Genomic DNA, 15,610 nt, shown 5'->3' on the forward strand with positions numbered 1-15,610 from the left:
AGTACGAGTACGAGTACTTGCATTTACTTGCCGATACCGATACCGAGTACTTAATAAAAAAACATGATTTAAATTGACAGGTAACAGCTTTAGTCATATAATTTATCAAAAAAAAAAAACAAAGAACTAGTTTTCCAGTTTGTTTTAAACTCTTACACGCCGCTCAAACATAAACATTTCTCAGACCGTGGTATCGATTCCAGGTATCGGGGGACTTTTAACGAGTACTTTAGAAAATGTGGTATCGAGGCTGATACCCGATACCAGTATCGGTATCGGTGCATCCCTAATTGCTCCCATAACGAAGACCTAGTAACATTCACGGAAAGCATTCTGTGTGAACAAGATGCAAACACAATGCCATAAGGGGCATTCTGTTGTGAGGACACGTGTGTCATCAGCAGTGTTGGGAAAAGTTACTTTTAAACGTAATGCATTACAACATTAAGCTATTCCCAAAAAAAGTAACTAATTGCGTTACTTAGTTACTTTTCATGGAAAGTAATGCTTACATTACTTTTAAGTTACTTTTGCAGTACTTTTTTTGGCATTTTTTTTATAGAATTAATTAAACTAAAAAGTAACTTGCATGACTTTTTTGAAAAAGTAACTCAAATATTAATGTGTACATTTAAAAAGTAATGCATTGCTTTACTCGTTACTTCTGAAAAGTAATATTATTATGTAATGCAAGTTACTTGTAATGCATTACGCTCAACACTGGTCATCGCAACCAGAAGTTACGGCAAACCGGACTAAAGCAGAGATTAAGGGAGCATATCACCCTTCTGCGCTCAGTGCACTGAAGCTGAGATTATTCACCAGCAAGACAGCACGGCGCATCACATGCTCCTTATGTTCTTGTCATAAACAAAAATGCACTTCAGCATTTTTCAGAGAGAAATCACGAATAATTAGCAAACAATATCCCGGACGCATTTCCTGTGTATTTTCCGTAAAATCTGTGTGAAAAGAACTTGTGTGTCATTAATACAGATGACCCTGCCTGTAAAAATAATTTTTTTGGTGATTTACTGTTTTCTACATAAACTCATTTTACATAATGTAAAGAATTAGGGATGCACCGATATGGAATTACATTTGTGTCAAATTAAACGCACGCAACTTTTGCAAAAACAAACAAAAATATACATTGATAAAAGAAAAAAACTATCTGAAAATAAAAACAATCAACTAACTAGCAAAAAAATGAACATCATCTTTAAATATACTGCATTCTTTGTTTATAGTTTTCTAAGTTTCACTTTCACTAAACATAGTTTTGAATGTGCTGCAAATGTTTTCGTTTTCACTTTCCAAGTTTTCGTTTGCGCTTCGCAAATTTACGTTCTCCATTTTGACACAAACCTCTCGTGAGGGGCGGGGTTAACAGCGGTTCGCTCTTATTGGCTTGTGAGATTTTGATTGACAGCTCATTGAACCGGAACCCCGGAACAGAAGGTGGCGGTAGTGCACCAATAAGCTGGATCCCAACCGCTGTTAAAAATAACCAGAAGAAGACGATCGGACGCTGTTTATCAGCAGAGCTGCAAGTAGTCTAAACAAACGGTAATAAGAGTATATTCATTTAATGATAAAACACGGATATTTGACACGTCAGCAGAGGAATAACAATAGTTCAAGATGAGTAATCGGGAGGCTCACGGTCAGGAGCAACAACACCATCCTCCTCGGCCGGACAATCGAGGCAACCTTACCTGAGGTAAGTTAAGTTTTTAATAACTATCAAAATAAATAGAATAATCCCACTGCAAGTTTTATTGATGTGCTGCTGAGGAGGTTTTTGCTGTTAGCCGTGCACAGGGTGACCAGCTTCAAAATTTCAGGGTTCTTATGTTAACCTTGTCTGTAAATTTGCGGTTTTCTAAAGCAACAATTAGTTACAAACAAGTTATACAGTTTAAAGTATTAGTGTTGAATGACTATTGTGCTATATGTAGTGATGTCATTAAATGCTTATTGTTTATTTTACTGCCCTAGACGGCGAAACTCAGGACGAGGCAGCACTTTCTGTCCCACGAGTGATGCAGGGGTTGACAGGCACCTGCTTCTGTCAGAGAAAAACGCCTTCAAAATAACTGATAATAACTTTGATCACACATGCATGCATCGAAGGCCAAGCAAATGAATTTAAAGAAAGAATGGAAACAGCAGTGCAAGATGATGCTTACTTTTACAGAGTGTCAGTTGAAATGAACTCAAATGTCTAGACAAAACGTTTCTCCCAATAGTAATGTTTTTTTTTTATCATTTATAGATGCTGTTTAACAGTTGTTAATGATTTTACATGCATCTGAATGGTTTACAGAGTCTTAAAGGGATAGTTCACATTCCCATTAGACGTCCCATAGTTCCCATTGACGTCTAAAGTACAAATTAAATCGAAGGAGAAAAATGGAGGACAGTTAATTTTCTATGTCATGTGATGTTTAAACACACCAACAGAAAGCAGTTTCTAATCTAATCATCCATATGCCGATATATAACATGCATAACGTCTTGCATTGCATTTGTCCTTCATGTTTATCTGCGTTGACTCTCAGATATGTAAAGCACAGGCTGACAGATGTAGTGAGAAGGCATGATATATAAAGATAAATTACCAGCACAACGCTATAAAGTGTTGCCATGAATAACCCTGCAGATGCATATGAATCCGAACACAATAAGAGGGGAAGCCCAGCAGTCAGAGATGTGTCTCCATTGTGATTACAGGTGGGAAATAGTTTTAAAGGAAAGGTACATCTGTGAACCAGCTTTTGTATCTTGTAAACCTGAAAATGACTTTTACAATTTAAATGGAGCACAGTCTTTGGATGACATCAAGTGTCTGTTGGTATAACTCCTAGACATTCAATGGTGATATCAAAGGCTTTTGGTCTGACAAAGGACAATAGATCTCTGGCACCACGACCACACCATCATCCTCTGTGACACTGTCAACAATTTCCTCTTGAAAAAGTTGCTCCACCATCTGAAAAAGAAACAATGTGTTATAATGCTAACCAAATTTAGTTTGATACATTTCTAAGGACACATAATTACATAATGCCAAAGTAACTATATGCAAGTACATGAATGTCAAGAATAAAAATCCTGATATTTAGTTAATGTCATTCCAATCTCATGTAACATAAGCCCTATTTACACATGGCATTGGATGAGTCTTGAGACCACATTTGCTTTAAGGGGAAGGGGACAGCACACTACTTACTATGATAATGAGTAATGACTTTGCAAAATAGTTTGGGGGGAAGGATGTATTATTACAGTGTTTTTTTGTTGTTGTTGTTTATTAAGAGTTTAATGTCATGCCATCTACCTGGCTAGAATTATGAATAAAAATAAAAGATGAAAAATGAAACATTAATTCTTGATAAATATTCTAAAATGAAATCTGGTCTTACAAAATAGGTGCAGTTCACCTGCCGAATCAAGCACTGTCTCTTCTTCCATTGCAGTTCTTCATAGTACAAGAGACAGCTGACCAAACATCACACCATAGAGGCTCAATTCTAAAAAAAAAAAAAGAGAAGAGAAAAGTATGGTCAAATCGTAGCTTATAAAAAGCAATGTCTGTCCATAGTAAATCATCATGTGAAGTATTATGGAAACCAAATTAGTGGCATTCCTACATTAAGGGCAGGTAGGCTGAATAATACCAGATGTGGTGCAGATATGCATTTTTAGAGTGCTGCTAATACGCCTAAATAAGACAATTCTGTCGTCATTTACTCATTTACTGGTTCATCTTCTGAACACAAGTAAAGATCTTTCAAATGTTATCTTTTCAAAGAGACCTTTCTGTCCCACCAGTAACAGCAAACATGACTACCCCTCTCAAGGCTTCATTTTAACCTTATGTAGCACAGTGCTCTTGTAAACGTGCATTAAAGATTAATTGATTTGAATTAAAATTGATTTAAACTAAACATTCGCTGCAAAATATGTTCTCACGCTTGTTCTTGTAGAAATAGCTAACATGAATTCTATGCTGAACTCGTTACATTTCAAATCTAATAAAAACATAAACTAAAAAAACCTAAAAAATTACCAAAGCCCCTTTAAATAGGTATTTTATATACAGAGAACAACATGAGATGGTTCAGTGCCTACCTGGAGAAATTACACTCTTTGGTCCTATAAGTAATATAAAAAGAAAAGCGGAATTAGGCTAAAATCTTACATTTGTTTTTTATGGACAATAATAAAGATAGAATTGTTTGCCTAACCACAATTAAAGAAAGATCATTATCTTTGCGTTTCACATATCCATTGTAAGCCTAACATATGTGCCAAAGTATGTAACAAATGGTTCTGTTACATAACGATCTTTGCTCTGCTTTGAGAAATGCAATACCATTCATATACAGTTTAACACAACTGTTGCAGCCTTCACACATGAATAAATCTTGCAGTGGGATTATTCTATTTATTTTGATAGTTATTACAAACTTACCTCAGGCTGTCTCGATTGTCCGGCCGAGGAGGATGGTGTTGGTGCTCCGGACCGTGAGCCTCTCGATTACTCATCTTGAACTATTGTAATTCCTCTGCTGACGTGTAAAATATCCGTGTATTATCAATAATGTTCTTTAATATACTCTTATTACCGTTTGTTTAGACTACTTGCAGCTCCGCTGATAAACAGCGTCCGATCGTCTTCTTCTGGTTATTTTTAACAGCGGTTGGGATCCAGCTTATTGGTGCACTACCGCCACCTTCTGTTCCGGGGTTCCGGTTCAATGAGCTGTCAATCAAAATCTCACAAGCCAATAAGAGCGAACCGCTGTTAAGCCCGCCCCTCACGAGAAGTTTGTGTCAAAATGGAGAACGTAAATTTGCGAATCGCAAACAAAAACTTGGAAAGTGAAAACGAAAACATTTGCAGCACATTCAAAACTATGTTTAGTGAAAGTGAAACTTAGAAAACTATAAACAAAGAATGTAGTATATTTAAAGATGATGTTCATTTTTTTGCTAGTTAGTTGATTGTTTTTATTTTCAGATAGTTTTTTTCTTTTATCAATGTATATTTTTGTTTGTTTTTGCAAAAGTTGCGTGCGTTTAATTTGACACAAATGTAATTCCATACACCGATAGGATTTTTTTGGGCCGATAACGATACCGATTTAAACAGACAACTTCTGGCCGATACCGATATTAAACACTTGTATACAATACTATACAGTTGGTCTATTAGCTAGTTTATTTCTGCATCAAATAATTTTTACTGAACATGGATTGGATCTAATTAACATTCAACTGACCAACATAATAAGAGAGGCACAAATTAAGCTAAAACAAATATAATAAGACAGCATGACAACCTTAAAAGGTGGTTTTTGCTATTCAGCATTTATTTTATTAACAACATTAACTCATTTTTTACATATAATGGATTTCTTTATGCAGTTAATTAATAAACAATCGGTATTGGCCTTTCTCGTGCTATTGCCGATATGCCGATGGTTAAAAATTAATCAAAAATCGGCCGATAAATATCGGCGACCGATACATCGGTGCATCACTATAAAGAATATTATGTTAATAATAACCTTGATAACTTTAATATTGACTGATTTCACGTCAAAGAGAAATCAGTGTGTAATCAAACTTGATGCTCTGAATCTCCGAATTTGATTATAACATACAGCCGGGATTACACATTAACATCTAGAAACGAAAAGCAAGAGAAACATATATTTGCACAACCTTTAACAGCTATTCTGATCAAAGCCCACTTAAATGTACATTTTGTCTTCCCAGAAGGGAAGTAGTCTGCTGCATTTTGAATCTAAGGGACCATAAAACAAGCCTCATTAAAGTAATTTTCGACACATATTCGGCAAGATAGGAAAGATAAGATCTTCCCAGATCCACACCCAAAGACTAAATATAGTCAGTTATGTTATGGATAAGAATTCTCCAAATGCTTGCCGATGAGAACATTCCACTAAGCTGACTACACTACACAGTCAGTAGTTAAATAAATAAATGTTTAACATTGAATTTGTTCAATTCTTTCAGTAAAGTCATCGACAAGAATACACATCTCTTAACACTCTTTCAAAGCATTATTATTCACTATCTAAATTAAGTGTTTTAAAATGTATATTGACAAAGTAACTCTTCATATTTATAGAGATAAAAAAACTAAGGTGTGGATTTGTCACCATTGCGATAGCCAACAATGTTTCCAGTAGAAGCTATTTGCAATATCTCTTCAGCTACCAGAACTGACTTTACAAATGAGCCGAAAAGCAGCAACGGACTGCATAGCACTGGAGTCCTCACAGGAAACCATCCAGACGCAGATCACCATTAAATCTGCACATGTGTGCTTATGACAAAAAGGAACATGTGTGCATGAGAAACACTGAGCCTGGTCTGTTTTAAGAGGTTATAGACGGTCATATCCAGGCGCACAGCTGATGACCCAGTTTCTCTTCTTACACCTACGATCTATTGTTCCACTAAATACAGCTGGTAACACCTGACTGACAAAGGTGTGGAGTGCAGGGCGTGGCCAAGATATGTTTCTACAGAACAGTTTGATTAACAGGTAACCTTTGGATTGCATATTTACAATAGCCAGTTAAGAGTAGCTTGGTTATAAATCAAAAATAATTTGACATGATGTGACTCATTTCCAAGTGATACAAATGTGAAGAAATGTCTTTATCCATTGGGAATGGATTCGATCAAGAAAAATAGGCTCTCTGTAAAAAAACTGTAGAGAAAGTGTGTGCCTGGATGGTACTCTGTAGACTTCACCGAGCATGGACAACCTCAGGGCAGATAAAAGATAAAAGGTATGATGTCATATGAGAAAGGGGAAAGGCAGGTCTGCTGGCAGGTGTACAACAACAAAGAGACGTGACTTGATAAGCGCGCACACACAAACACACGTGTCGTCTCAAGGAAACGTTGCCCAACAACAAATTTTAGCTGAAAATGAGGCACTTTCGATCTTTGGTTACGACTAATAACCTGCTAGCTCTTTTGTGCTAAGAAATTACATAATACCTCCTGTAGGTACTATGTATTTCTGTAGCTCAGTTGGTAAAGCATTGCAAAAGGTCACTGGTTATACATTTGTACGGACAAAATATATACCCTTATGCTGGGTACACACCAAAAGATTTTTTACATCTTATAAGATTTTCAAAATGTGATAGACCACAAACATGAGGATAAAAGATCCTAGATTTGCTCCTATAGTGTGTGGTGTGCCATGATGTGTCAAAGACAGGACACCACAAACGAACAGATTTTCAAGCAGAGTCTTGACTGTTAAAGGAATAGTAAATTTTCTTCAACGGAGTTTCAAAGTACTCTAATCGATCCGAAACAGGCATTAGGGTCTTATCTAGTGAAACGATTGTCATTTTTGACAAGAAAAATTAAAAATATGCACTTTTAAAACACAACTTCTCGTCTAGATCCGGTCCTGTGATGCGCCAGCGCGACCCCACGCAATACGTCATGATGTCAAGAGGTCACAGAGGATGAACGCGAAACTCCGCCCCAGTGTTTACAAGTGTTGAGAAAGAGGACCATTCCTACGTTGTTGTATGTCAACTGATACTAATTAATGTCTGTCTTTGTGTCAGTTTATTGTTTACAATGGTCTGCAAATGTGCATTTCATATATGTAACACGTGACCTCCCTACGTCACTACGCATTTACGTGAGGTCACGCTGGCGCATCGCAGGACCGGACCTAGACAAAAAGTTGTGGTTTAAAAGTGCCCTTTTTTTTTTCTTGTCAAAAATGACAATCGTTTCGCTAGATAAGACCCTTATGCCTCGTTTGGGATCGTTTAGAGTCCTTTGAAACTCCGTTGAAAAAAACTGTTAAGTGTTGAGTTAAGTATTAAGTGTTGGGTTCTATTAAAGTCCGTTAAAATGAGAAAAATCCTGCAATTTTTTCCTTAATAAACATAATTTCTTCTCGACTAAACAAAGAAAGACATCAACATTTTGGATGACATGGTGGTGAGTAAATTATCTGGATTTTTTTTTAAGAAAATGGACTATTCCTTTAACACAGGAAATCTCGCAAAATCTCACGAGACTTTAGAATAAGCATGGCGGACGATATGCAGAAAGAAATTTCAATGATAGTGTTTGGAATGATTTTTACAAAAATTCAAAGGAAAAAATAAAAGGGTTTGGGTAAAGTCATGGAGACAGCGGGAACATGGTGTAGTAGTTCACTTTGCATCAACTTCACTTTGTACTGCACCACGACTGCTTTCGTCTTCCATCATCTCGCTTTCTGATTGGATATTGTTTCGTTTCACGTGATAATCTCAAGAACGTCTGCACGTTTGTCCTCGGGGTTCCCCACACACATCAGAATTTCTGACCATAAATATTAAAAATGTTTAATATTATTATTAATAAACATTTTTAATATTTACAATTTGTGATCAGGGCGGGCGGCTCCAACGTTCTTCCGATCAGGTTCGGACACTCTTAAAGGTAGGGTAACACATTTGATCCTGAAACATTTTTAGTTTTGCTGGTTAAAAGACTCCTCACATCCTGATAGCAATCACTGTGTTAAGTTGTTTAAATGTATTTGTAGAAATGTATATCATCTGTGAAAGGCGTAGGACCAAAAATGTTCAACTAATAATAGATCTCGGGCTGAACGAACGTTGCCTTTTTTGTCCCTCATCCATAAGCGTAATTTGAATGCCCACCGCCCAGCTAGTCCACGCAGAAACCATACGTCATCGGCGCGTTCACGTGCGCTCACCTCCTGTCTGTAAACAACGAGAATGGGCAACTTTTCTGCTGAATTGACAACCTGCACAGGAGCCACAAAACGAAAGACATCTTTTATAACAACAACAGCAAAAACTGCCTGGATCAGCAAAGAGCAAAAACTCAAATTAACATCGGTAACTTTACTGCTTTACCAGGAGATGCAAACAGCTGCAGGAGGCAAAGGGTCTGAAAGAGTCGTAGGGATGTTCACATTGACCGTTTAACCAAAGGTAAGAATTTATGACCGGTTAACATTATCAGTTAAAAGACAAAAATATTTGTTAACGCACGGTGCGTGTCCTCATGAGCCGACAGACATTTCGCCACTTTTCTATCTTCTATCTGCGTGTTTGGAAGCTGAACGGAGACGCGCGCGTGTCTGCGCAAGATGACGCGGTCTGTCTCCGTCTAGCGCACATCCGGACAGACCTTTGCTGATGGCCTCTGACCCTGACCATTAACATCTATTTTTTTTTTTAAATCTTATAAGTTAACGATTAATGTTCGGTTCATAAGCTGCGGTTGTCGGTCGGGAAAAATAACTGATATGAACATCCCTCGGTGGTTGCACTGTTTATTTTGGTAAGGTAGGTACGTGATATGTTTGTATTGAGATGGATTCAGATATTCTACTTTTATGAAACATTTGCTTATGAAATTTGTGTTCGTTTATGGATTAGCGTAACAATCTAGTTACTACGTCTACACAACCGAAAGTGTGCTTTAACTAATAACTAATTCTGATGTAAACAAGTTGTTTATGTTGGTTATTTTGGAAATGTTATTCACTTTGTACTGCAAAGTTTTCTCACTGGTGAATGAGACATGAGATGTGACCGTCTGATCTGTGCGTGTTCGTGTGTTTTGAAAGAGGCGTGACTTTGGATGGCGATTTGACTGGAGCAAAGATGGGCCAAGCTGAGGAGTGATTTAACTGAAACTGCAACAAAAATCGCTGTCTATTTACCTCCATCACCGCTTTGGATAACAAGTTGTTTAGATTTCCTCAAGTACAAAACTGTAGCAACGTATTCCCTGAAAAGTTTCAGATGAATCTTTAAAAAACTACTAGTTACACAACTAGTTAAAATAACAAATATAATAGCATTAAGCAAAAACAAGTAAAGTTTGAGGTGATTGGACATCTACCAAAACCAATGTGGTCATCCACAGCACTCCAAGAAAAATGCAATATAATTCAAGTAGGGGCTTCTTCGGTCAAACAAACTACTAGAACATTCAGCTTCCTGCGAAAAACGATCAAACTTGTCCAGGACTCAAAGTACAAAAGCATGTGGTACGTGGGATGTAAAAACAACACGCCACTCTGCCTCTAGAAAACATATTTTGTGCAACTCGCTGCGTATACTGTACAAGATACATTTTATAAGTTTGTTTGAGCCCTTGTATCGAACCCACAACCTTTGCATTGCCAATGCAATGCTTCACCAAGTGAGCTACAAGTTCAGCAGACAAAACTTCTAGGCATGGGCAGACGGTGGATATTGTTGTTGTTTTAAAGCTCCTTCAAACCAGCAGAGTTTCAGAGGCTGGACATTCCTCAAGTATTTGCTGAATCAGAGAACAAAGCTGTAGGTTCTTGTCTGCCTGCTTTTATTAAAAAGCCCTGAGTTAGTAGTGAAATATCTGATACTTGATAAAACAAGAAAAGCATTTTGGGATTTGAAAAAAGTGCACACAGAATGGTGACCGAACATGTGCTGTAGGACAGAGGACCAGACTATATCAAGCAGGCAGCAAACAGCTGTTACAAGTTTATGTTACATATCTATCTACATATTCCCATAAACACGATACCACACGCTTCTGCAAAACATTAACGGCTAACAATCTCTATTGGGAGGGCTTCCTGGGTTCTCAGTGTAACTATGGAGCTTTTTGATTACTAAAAGGTGACGTGCTTTATTCAAATACAATGGATGTGTGACATTTTTAACGGAATACTCCAAAAAATCCTGATAATTTACTCACCACCACGTCAACCAAGAGCTTTATGTCTTTCTTTGTTCAGTCGAGAAGAAATTAAGTTTTTTTTTAGGATAACAATGCAGGATTTTTCTCAATTTTATAGACTTTATTGGACCTTAACAGGTCACAGTTTCAGTGCAGTTTAAAATTGCAGTTTAAAATGGTTCTAAATGGTCCCAAACGAGGCATAACGGTTTCGGCAAGAAAAATACAATAATAAGCACTTTTAAACCACAACTTCTCTTCATGCACTAGCCGTGATAGGTGCTAGCGCGACCTTACGCATTGCGTAATCACATGAAATGGTCACGCGTTACATATGTGAAACGCACACTTGAGGACCATTTTAAACAATAAATTGACACATAAGCCATATTCGGACGGGATTCGTTTTTTACGTGGGTAGATATGACGATATTTTATATTGAACGATTAAAATGTCTCCACAATCCACTTTTTAGAAAAAAATCGTTGTATCGTAATTCGTGCCTACATCAAGTATGTGACATGAAGGCGAGGTAAGGGCCGGGTATACCTTTTTTCCGTGTCCACGTTCGGCTGGCGGGCGCACGCGTCCGCGGAACTTTCAAAGTATACTGACCGTGTTCGACATGTACGCAATACAAATAATTTTTTATTCAAACTATTACTCGACCAGACCTTCAGGGCAGCACCGATTTGCAACATTTACAGTACAATACAAAATTTAGGATAAGTGAAGAAAAGTAGCCGATCCACCATTGCAAACATAGTTTAGAACAAATATCAAGAAAACAAAGAACAAGAATCAAACATTATGGTGATGAAAATGCTCTTACAGTTTCTGTTCTTGAAAGAAGTGAAAATAAATGAAGAGAAATCGATAGTGTTTGTGCAAATGCTGTACATTTCCTTTGTGTAATTGTTTGTAGTGGAGTGTCCTGTCTCAATATTTTTACAGGCATTCCCTGTTGTACGCTAACTGTCCGTGCATATATTTGTTACCTTGTAGGACTGCATTTTTAAATTAGTATGGCTGTATTAAGGCTCAGTAATGGCAAAAAAAAAACTTTTTTTAGGATTTTGCCTAAACCAACCGTGACATGATTTCCCTCCCCATATCGCCCACCCCTATTTTCAATTCGCATGGGATTGGAAATCTCAGTAAAATATTCTGAAGTGTGAGGGGTAACTCGATTACGCAGCGTCATCTCCTTCGAATCGTAACCACTTGCAGATTATGTTGATTCCTGATATCACGTGCAAACACGCAACATAAAACAGATGAGAAAAATGTGACTAGCGAGGAAACATAATCTTGATTTCGGTTTGGGGAGAACATCAGTTTCAGTTCTGCACCTCGGAGAAGTGCTTTTAACACTTTTTTAAAGGTCTGTGTCCACAGACTTGTTCCACCACTAGAAAGCAAGCGCTTCCATATTTGAAAAAACCATGCCAAATTACAGGAAATGACAAAATTTACATGTATATTTACAGCTGGTCTATTCACAGGGGATTAGAGATTAGTATTACCTGAGGTAATTTGTCCAGACCTTTTTACAGAAGGTAATCTTAAACGACAATGGGTCTCATTCACTAATAATTGCGTATGTTTTTCGTATTTATACGCACACTTGAACGTTTCGCAAAAACGTTCTGCCTAATTCACAAAACGTGTTTGTTCACATGAGTTTGTTCTTATGTTAGTGTATTTGGAGTGTTCTACATGAGCGGCCGCGTGCACGAGGTTGGCAATATGCATAAAACACGCCCAAACCAGCTCCATATAAGGGATATCCGCAGCGCAGGTCCACAGAAAATTTTAGAGTAGTTTGCCATAAAAGCAAAAGAGATCGAAAAGAAATTCATATTTATTATCGGTAAAGTTCAGTTTTGCTTTTCATTTGGGAGGTTTGCTGTCGCAGGAGGAAGCCAGTGCTGTCCACCGACATTAAATAAGTATTGGACGCTTTAACAAATATGACATTTAATTAATATCATACCTGCAAACTCAGAAGGGCTGAAAAAGGTGACACATTGTATACGCGCCCGCACCCCCCCCCCCCCTTACTATTGTTATATAAATATGGTAACAGTTTACAATAAGGTTCATTAGTTAACATTAGTTAGCTACATTAGTTAACATGAACTAATAATGAACTGCATTAATACAGCATTTATTAATCTTTGTTAATGTTAATTTCAACAATTACTAATACTTTATTAAAATCTTGTTAACATTAGTTAATGCACTCTGAACTAACATGAACAAACAATTAAAGCTTAAATTTGTATTAAGTAACATTAACAAAGATGAATAAATACTGTAACAAATGTATTGCTCGTGGTTTGTTCAAGTTAGTTAATACATTAACTAATGTTAACTAATCAACCTTATTGTAAAGTGTTACCAAATATTCTTACATTTAGGCCAATCCTAAAAAAGTTATAATCTAAATATATCAAAAATTCCAGTATAGAGTCCAGTAGGTTGTTACAGTTAATATACAGTAACAGAAATTTGCATATTAAAAACGTGAAGTTGTTCATTTGAAAGATTAATTGAAAACACATGTAGTAGACGTAACACCACTATCTCACATTAAGTGCACTACATTTCTTCAGTCATGCATCCCTCTTTACAGTAAATACATTACAGCATACTTGATTTAATGTGAGGACAGTGAAATTGTACACTTATTATCAATCTTATAATGTACTTAAGTTACTCAGGCAATCAGTACAGGACATCGCTGGTTTATTTTGGCTTATAAAGTAAGTTATATCAACCAGCTCAGGTTAGCTGATAAAGTAGCATCAGAGTAAACATTTGTGCTTGCCTTTGAGGTGCGGGATGGCCCTCCTGCAATCGCTCATCACTTTTGTTTTGATTGCAGCATCACATGTTTAACAAAGGGTCCCTTGACAGAAGCAAATGTGATATGCATCCATATGTTTGCGCTTTATCTCTTCTCTCAGACCAGACGCGAACTTTTCTCTACAGTTTAGGGCATACGCAGCACGCAGATGTCCCGCTACGGTGGCTCAACGCAAGCCATTCAGCGTTTGACATCAAAGTACCGCGAGACCAGACTTCTCCATATGTATTTGATTCGCTCTCGCAGTATTTTGATATCATAGGATTGCCCTGCGTGGCGCCAGATGAAGTCCCTCAGTTGTGTGTTTGTGCGTACCTCGCGACCACAGATTCTATCCATCTTCACCCTCTGACACTTTCGTCTCGTTTTTATTTGACGAATAAACAATGTAGCGAGTAACGTTAAGTGTCATTTCAAATGTAGTGGAGTAAAGAGTACAAATACCCAATCAAAAATGTAATTGAGTAGAGAGTAAAAGTTGCTTATATTTTTGATACTCAGTACAAAGTACAAAGTAGCCAAAAAAAAACCTTAAGTACAGTAACAAAGTACATTTACTTAAGTACTTTACACCTCTGCGTGTGATTCACAGAACAAACGCACGCACAGAAAACGCGCTTAACGTTACCCCTTTCTTTCAGATGTGAAATCTATAAATCGCAAATTATCTTGAACTAGTATGCATCTGAACAGTAAGATTTCCACCTTTAAACGATGCCTAATTAATGCCATTGACATATAAAAGAGCGCATGTCAATGTTTAAACCCTTTATGAGCAGCAAGAATGGCTTATATTTTCAAAAACCTGCAGCAATCGGACAAGCAAAAGTGCCTCAAAGTGCCTCAAAACTAACCTCAAAACAAACGTCAGTGTCAGTAGCGGTAGCGTGAAAAGTTTAATCCGCGGGAAAGCTGATGCAGCCAAGGCCTTTTAATAGAAGCTGCTGGCAACGCAAAGACCCGCCCTTCACGTAACCCCATTTGTTCAGCTCCCATCCATTGACCAATCGGCTATCCTAACCTTAACCACACTGTGATGACCTCACGTGATGACCAAAGAGCTTTTATTGTTTTTGTGAAACAGACCGCAGTAGGTTTTTGAAACTCCCGTTTATGGGAAGTTTAGACCCCCCCCCCCAAAAAAAACAAAAACTCTTCGGATCTACATGATTCACGTGGATGACCTTTTTCAATTCAAAACGGCGATTTTCGCCGAAAAGCGACTAGTTTGCAGGTATGTAATATGACAGAGACGCGCATTTGTATCTAAAATAAAACAGACAGGAGATCAAGTGATTGACATTTGGATTTCTCATTACATTTACATTAGGACGCTTTCATTCAGAGATTTAAAAAGTGAGGAAGGAAAGCGTGAAGATTATGTGCATCTTCTTTATGTGTGTAGAAAAAATAAAATAAGCAAGCTATAATAATGTACATATAATGTATATAATAATAATAATATAGATCATGTATAAAATATATAATACAGCAAATGTTATAATATAAAATATAATCATGTAAATTTTATATGTCCACATTATTATAAACATCATAATTATAGCCTAGTTTTTGATTATAGCATATGTGATTATTGCGTACAAGTGGTTTTAATTGTTCTTGAATTTTTGTATACATTTAGAAGAAATCACGAAGATCATCTGATAAAAATTGCTTTACCCCACACCTTCTATGTTAAACGAATCCCGTCTGAATAATACTAAAGACATTAATCAGTATCATTTTATAATACCAACTTCCATACTTGTAAACACTGAAGTGGTAGTTTCGCATACATCATTCGTGACCTTTTGACGTGATGTAGTAATGTGTAAGGTCACACTGGTGTGTCACATGGCTAATGCAAGACGAGAAGTTGTGGTTTTAAAGTACATATTTTTATTTCTCTTGACAAAAATGACCCTCATCCCTCGTTTGGGATCTTTCAAAGCCCTTTGAAG

General features: G+C 37.0%; 1 protein-coding gene and 1 long non-coding RNA gene across 9 annotated transcripts in view; both read right to left on the minus strand.

The window, feature by feature from the left end:
* Nucleotides 1-15,610, minus strand: part of akap13 (A-kinase anchoring protein 13) — a 140,113-nt gene that overhangs the window by 122,409 nt on the left and 2,094 nt on the right. The window lies entirely within an intron of this gene.
* On the minus strand, nt 1,734-4,685 carry LOC135781786 (uncharacterized). Its single transcript, XR_010545254.2, has 4 exons — nt 4,481-4,685; nt 4,138-4,161; nt 3,429-3,536; nt 1,734-2,995 (listed from the first exon to the last, which is right to left on the minus strand). It is a non-coding gene; the product is annotated as an uncharacterized lncRNA (long non-coding RNA).

The sequence above is a fragment of the Paramisgurnus dabryanus genome, chromosome 23 (assembly GCF_030506205.2).
Source record: "Paramisgurnus dabryanus chromosome 23, PD_genome_1.1, whole genome shotgun sequence".
Taxonomy (NCBI): Eukaryota; Metazoa; Chordata; class Actinopteri; order Cypriniformes; family Cobitidae; genus Paramisgurnus; species Paramisgurnus dabryanus.